The sequence below is a fragment of the Pteropus medius genome, unplaced genomic scaffold, assembly GCF_902729225.1.
Source record: "Pteropus medius unplaced genomic scaffold, Ma_sr-lr_union100, whole genome shotgun sequence".
Taxonomy (NCBI): domain Eukaryota; kingdom Metazoa; phylum Chordata; class Mammalia; order Chiroptera; family Pteropodidae; genus Pteropus; species Pteropus medius.
The window spans coordinates 13,331,544-13,337,543 of NW_024351729.1; positions in this window are offsets into that span (position 1 = coordinate 13,331,544).

The following is a 6,000-nucleotide window of genomic DNA, read 5'->3' on the forward strand; positions in this document are numbered from 1 at the left end:
TACTCCATGGTGAATTATGTCTGAATAATGAACGCTGTTTTATATATATATATAACCTGTGCTGGAGACTGTGGAATATATATATATATTCCAATCAGCCCAGGACGACTGCAGTGGAAATTCTCCCGCCTACTGTTCCACCCACTGCAGGAAGATGGAGGAGATCATTGCCAAGGTTCTCACCCTGTCCTTGCCCACTGATACCTGGAGCGAGAAGTAGCACATGGGGAACTGTGAGCACAACAGACCTCGAAGGCTTGGCGTTTTGATTAGAAAAGAGTTCTCTAATTCCAGAAAGCCCCCAGACCACACTTCAGCAACTCCCAGCCATGTCGCCAACGTGATTAGCACCGGCCAAACCCATTTCAGAGATTGTCTTTCAACATGGTTTAATTAGACGTTTAAAAAAAAATAATAACCTTATTGTTTTGTCCAGGGGACAGAGATTCCTAAGTTGGAAATAATAAACGGATTAGTGATTAATTAATTGCTGGCAGGTGTGGGGAGATGCCATCTACGACTTCTTAACTTTTTCTTTTCTCTTTTTCTCTCTTAAGATTGTTCTTTCTTATTTTAATTAATTTTTTGCCACCCCAGCACTCCTCTTATCAAATATTCAAATAAACCAAACAAATACAGTGTACTGAGACCAAACTTCTCAATATGGTGTTTAATTGGAATTGTAGCCTTGTTGTTTCCCGTGGAGTCTCAAGGTACCTGGAAGCTTTCCCTTGCAATGGAATTGGACTCCGAAAGTGCACTTTTAGCATCTAGTTAATCTTCCTTTCAGAGGCCGAGGGCATGGCTTGATTGAAAGAAGGAGCAGTAAACCACTGGGGTGGTTTGTGGTTTCTCCTGCTTAGTAAGGAACAGAGGCAGTAATATAACAAGGCTGTGGACTTTCTCCCACCCACCTGCCTCACCATTCACTTCTGTGTGTCTACACCACACGAATGCCAACAGGTCCACCGTCCAGCTGCTGGATGGGCCAAGGCCGAGTGGCAGCCACATGCTTTGGGCTGCCAGCATCTCTTGGTTCTACTGGAGGGCTGCCATCACAGTTGCCATTTATACTGGAACAAGTAAGTCTAATGCGATGATCCACATCTATGTCCTTAAACCCAAGCCATGGCCAGAGGAAGGGTGACAAGCAGAACGTGTGCTCATGTACAAAGCCCCCAGCGCTAGCCTCTCTGGGAATGTGGGCTTTATATGAACAGTTACAGCACAGTGCATGTCCTACTGCGTGGGAGTTCCCTGAATAAGTGAGCAGTCATATCCAACTTCGAAAAGAGACTTCCAGACATAGGTCTACAATGGAGCCAGAGCTATTGGCTGCTTCAGAATGAGCTTCAGAACATTGGGGGATTCCTTAAAAGGGAGGGCCTAGGCTATCTTCTCAAAAGCAGTCAGATTGTCATGCCATGACCAGAAATGATGATTGGTGGGACTAAAGAAAGAATGGGAGGGGAACTTTAAAGGTGGGTCTCTGACGGCCACTATGACCTTCAGCCCAAAGTATCTGTCTCCATATGGAGGAGTTTGCTCTACTGAGGGAGCCCTGATGATTCCTTGTCAAGCATTTCGATAACAGGGAATTGAAATGTAAAGCAGGATGGAAATGAGAGGCCAAGAACCCTGGAGAGCGGGGACATTGCCAGTCAGGAAGCTGGTACAGAAATGAGAATTGCTTTTGAGGGCTTCTAAAATCATGCAGCTGGAATAAGGTATTCAGCCAGAGGGAAGATTTTCTAGTGTTTTTCTCAATCAATCTTTTTCTCTCTCCCAAGTTTGAAAGCATCGAAGGACTGGAAAATTGGAACAGGGATCCCCAGGGGATTCCTAAAGTAGCCATGTCTACAGTCTTTTAAATCTTCTAGGATAGACTATAGGGCAGCTATTAAAAAAAAATGAGATAGTTTTTTAAGACATGTAGTTAAGCAAAAATGGAAATTGAAGAACCATATACAGCATGCACAGCAGGCTATATAAGTTGCAGGAACCAGCGCAAAATTAAACTGGGGAGTGGGGATCAATAATTATTAAGAATTTCACACCAGCAATAGCAGAGGATTAAAAAAAAAAGTGCAGAGCCTTCCTCAATATGGGCCCTTTGCGACCACATTCATTCGCCATATTCGTAAAGCCAGTCCTGCTAGTACACCACCATGCAGTAAACCTGAAATGTTAAATAGAAATAAATAATCAGGTTTACCTGTTGGGGTGGGAGGGAGGGTGAGAACTAGGAAGAAAAGGTAAGAGGAAGGAGAATTTTCACTATATACCTATTTATAATTTTTAGTGTTTGAGCCACGTGGATGAGTTACCTAGTCAAAAAATGAAATAATTAAGAAAAAGTCCTTGGGGCTCTAAAAAACATAGACTCTAAGCAATACCTGGACTCTCAGTCATGTATCTCAGTGGTTACGTGTTGCTACATAGAAATCCTGGGGATGGGAAGAAACTCAGAGAACAGAAGCCTCTGACTATAGTAACTAAAGCCGCAACTCTCTTTTCTCACTGATACTCACTAATTTGCCCCTGAACTTAGATTTTTAGGAAGTCAAATAGAAAATATTATCTCACTCCGTGATCTCTTGAAGGTTCTCCTTAGCTTCCTCAACGTTGCTAGGCTTGGGGCACATGGGCCAGCACCCACCTTCACAGCTGCCCCGAAGGTTAATAAGGGCTACTCTTGTGAGCAGAGGGACTCCAAATTTCATTAAATGCATGAGTTGAATGAATGTATCTGTAATAACAGCAATAATCAGTAATCATAAGATGCTTAAAGTTGAACTAAAAAGATGCACCCACATGTCTCCCGAGTGATTGTAACCGGAGAAATGGGAACAAGACATGAGACACTCCTGAACTACAAATATTCCTAATAGTTTGCATGTACTGAGTACCTACAGTGTGCTAAACGAATTATTCATTTAATCCTTGCGACTCCCCACAAAGCAAGTTCTCCTATTTTTCTCATTCTAGAGATAAGGAACTTGAAGTCCAAAGAGGAAAAAATAACTTGCCCGATATTACCCTGTGAGTAAAAGATCAGACTGGAATAAAGACATCTTGGCTCTAACACCCATGCTCTTAACCATTAACCACTGAGGAAGGAAGCTCCAGCCTTAATGTAATGATCTACATAATATGTAGACCTTCTCAGCCATTCCACTCAACAGAATTTTCTTCTGCCCAGAACACAATAGGGCGAATTTTCATTTGTGTAGATGTGGCTATGAATTCTTTTGTGCCATCAAGTCAAATAAATGCTAGGCTCGCGATCGTTCGAGGTACATATTAAAATTCAATAAGTAACCTCTTTCCTTAAAAACATTCTTAAATTTTAACTACTTGACAGCTCTTGTGGGGAAATTCTCTCAAGACTTACCCACAAACCTCCAAGTTATGTAAAAGGTTGAGGCAGTTAAGAAGAGGGATGAAGAATTACTTCCAAGAGTACATATAAATCAATAAAATAATCCAATCATGGAAGGTCGAGATCAGAGGCAGATGTTGGCATTTCTTAGCTGAGGAAAAGAAGGCTCCAGGACTCAATTCAAATTGGCCGTAGAAATATTATGAAAGTCGAACCAAACCCCAATATTCCCTTGAGAAATTTTCCCCTTATGAATTGCCTAGGACACTAGCAACACATATCTATGTAAGAGAACTGTACATATATTTGTACCATCTATGTTGTCCTGCATATATCCTCCACTAAACTGTGGTGACTGCTTTCATGATGTATATTTGTCAAAATGGTGAATGAGTGAATGAATGAATGAAAGACTCATCAGTCATCTGATATACTGTCATAATCCTTAATGGCCATGTTATACGAGTAATATCTCATTATGACAATCCAATCCCTCCCTGCAGCCAACCGATGAAATATTCAAATGATTTTTATTCTATTGACACTTGGTGATAATTGCTAGAAACTCTATTCCCAGAAGACAGAGACTGGAGATGAAACAGAACCAATATCCAATTTCCTCATCAAGAATTAGAAAGTGAAAACAAAATATCTTGAACGTAGTAAAAGAGAATTGTTTTGCAGATCAGCTTAATATATTGCCCTTGAATGCCTAAATGTGTTTGTGTGATATCGTCGAGTAACTATTCAATAAATGCTTTCAAGATCGCTCAGCTTGTTCAAATTTAGAATATTAAAAGAGAGAAAAGAGGTTTGGCTGATTTTTACAAATTCAATACCCAAAGTAGCGTGGAAGGAAAATAAAAACAGCTGGGATTTGTGTAGTTGCTAATTTAGTTGAAGAATAATCATCCATCTAAGCAAAAATAATTCCTGTGACACATCTGGAGGAACCAGTTGTGGAAGGGAAGGTATGGCTTGGTTGCCAAAAAGACATTTTCCTCATTGGAAAGAAACTTAATTTTATGTAAATTGTCATGCAGGCTTATCCTTTTTTTTCTTTTTTCTTTATTCCTTTTTTCTTTCTTTTCTTTTTTTTCTTTCTTTTTTTTTTTTTTCTTGTTTCAGGGTGATGAAACACAGGAAGAAGGAAAGTGGTTTGGGGACTTTTATGAGATTGATAAAAACAGGCTTTCTTGGGAAAAAGATTAGTTGAACTTTGGCGAGGTGGCGAGATACGACCAGGGGGTCAAAGTACTACGGGCTTCCAGTAAAAGCTACAGGACGAGAAAAACTGCCAGTAGCTGTGAGGAGTAACTGAAAATCGGAAAGTTTTCCTTAAAGGGTAAAAAAGGAAAAGTAGAGTTATATATAAACAATAATTGATAATGAAGTCTAGTAGGACGAAGAGCTTAACCCGAACATAGATTTTTGTGCAATAGTTTTTGTATGTTGTTCTAAGTTGAGAATCACTTTCTATATTGTCATTACTATTTTAAGTTATATTTAGATTTTATTATCTGCATTTCTGTTTTTCTCAAAGTGAATGATTCATAATCACCATTTTTTTAAATGGAGATTCCTGAACCCAAGGCCCCACCGAAGAGTCTAATTAGGTGGATGTAGTGTTGGGACTCAGGAATCTGTGTTTTTAACAAGGTAAAGGTAATATGTCCTAGGTAATTTGATGTAAGAAATTCACATCTCACTTTTGAGAAGTTACTCATATGATTTATGTACCGGGTAATGTCCTGGATCTATGCAGCTGGAGCAAGGAATCACCACCAGATGGAAATTTATCGAAATTACAGAAATAAGGAAAAGGAGAACTCTGAGAGGTCAGAGGGTAGCAATTTTGTCATTTAAATGTGATGTTGTCAGATAACTACTCAATAAATGTTTCCGAGCTTACTTTATTTGTTCAAATTTAAAACATTAAGTGCATGAAAAGAGGTTGAGATGATTTTTGTAAATTCAGTATCAAAAGTAATGTGGAAGAAAAATAAGCAGTGGATTTGTATGACTAATTTACTGTAGAGTTTCAGAGTCCAGGACACATGGAAACAGGACTCAAGAGGGAGGTTGGAGAGCTCCAGAAACTTATTTTACCTACTTTTCAGTTCTGCCTACCTCTCTCTGGAAAAAAATGGCTCGATAATAACCTTCAAGCTAATTTGTTAATGCCTGCACTAAGAAGTCACCATTTAGTTGCAAATCTCTGTTTTGCCCTATTCATCTACCTCTCTAGGTGAGGCATACCCAAATCTGCCTTACCAGTTCAAAGCGCCTTCTTCTGATTTAATCATAACTCCTCCCTCAATTGAGAGGAAATGGGAAGAAAACAGAATTGGATGAAAAGGAACCCTGCCCTGGACAGCAGTTGCCTCCTCGCGAATACGCACGTCCCTCCTCTCTCTTCTTCTATCCACACGAGTGATCCACGCAGCAGTGTGGCCCTAATATCAGGAACCTTGTAATTTCTCTTTGTGGAATACCTGGCATACAGTAGGTCAATAGTAACGTAGAACGACTGGCTTCTTACCTGGGTTCTGCAGAAGAAGATCTATTTTTCATTGACCCATCAAGGTACCTATTCACCCAGAGAAATAACGTGAGCC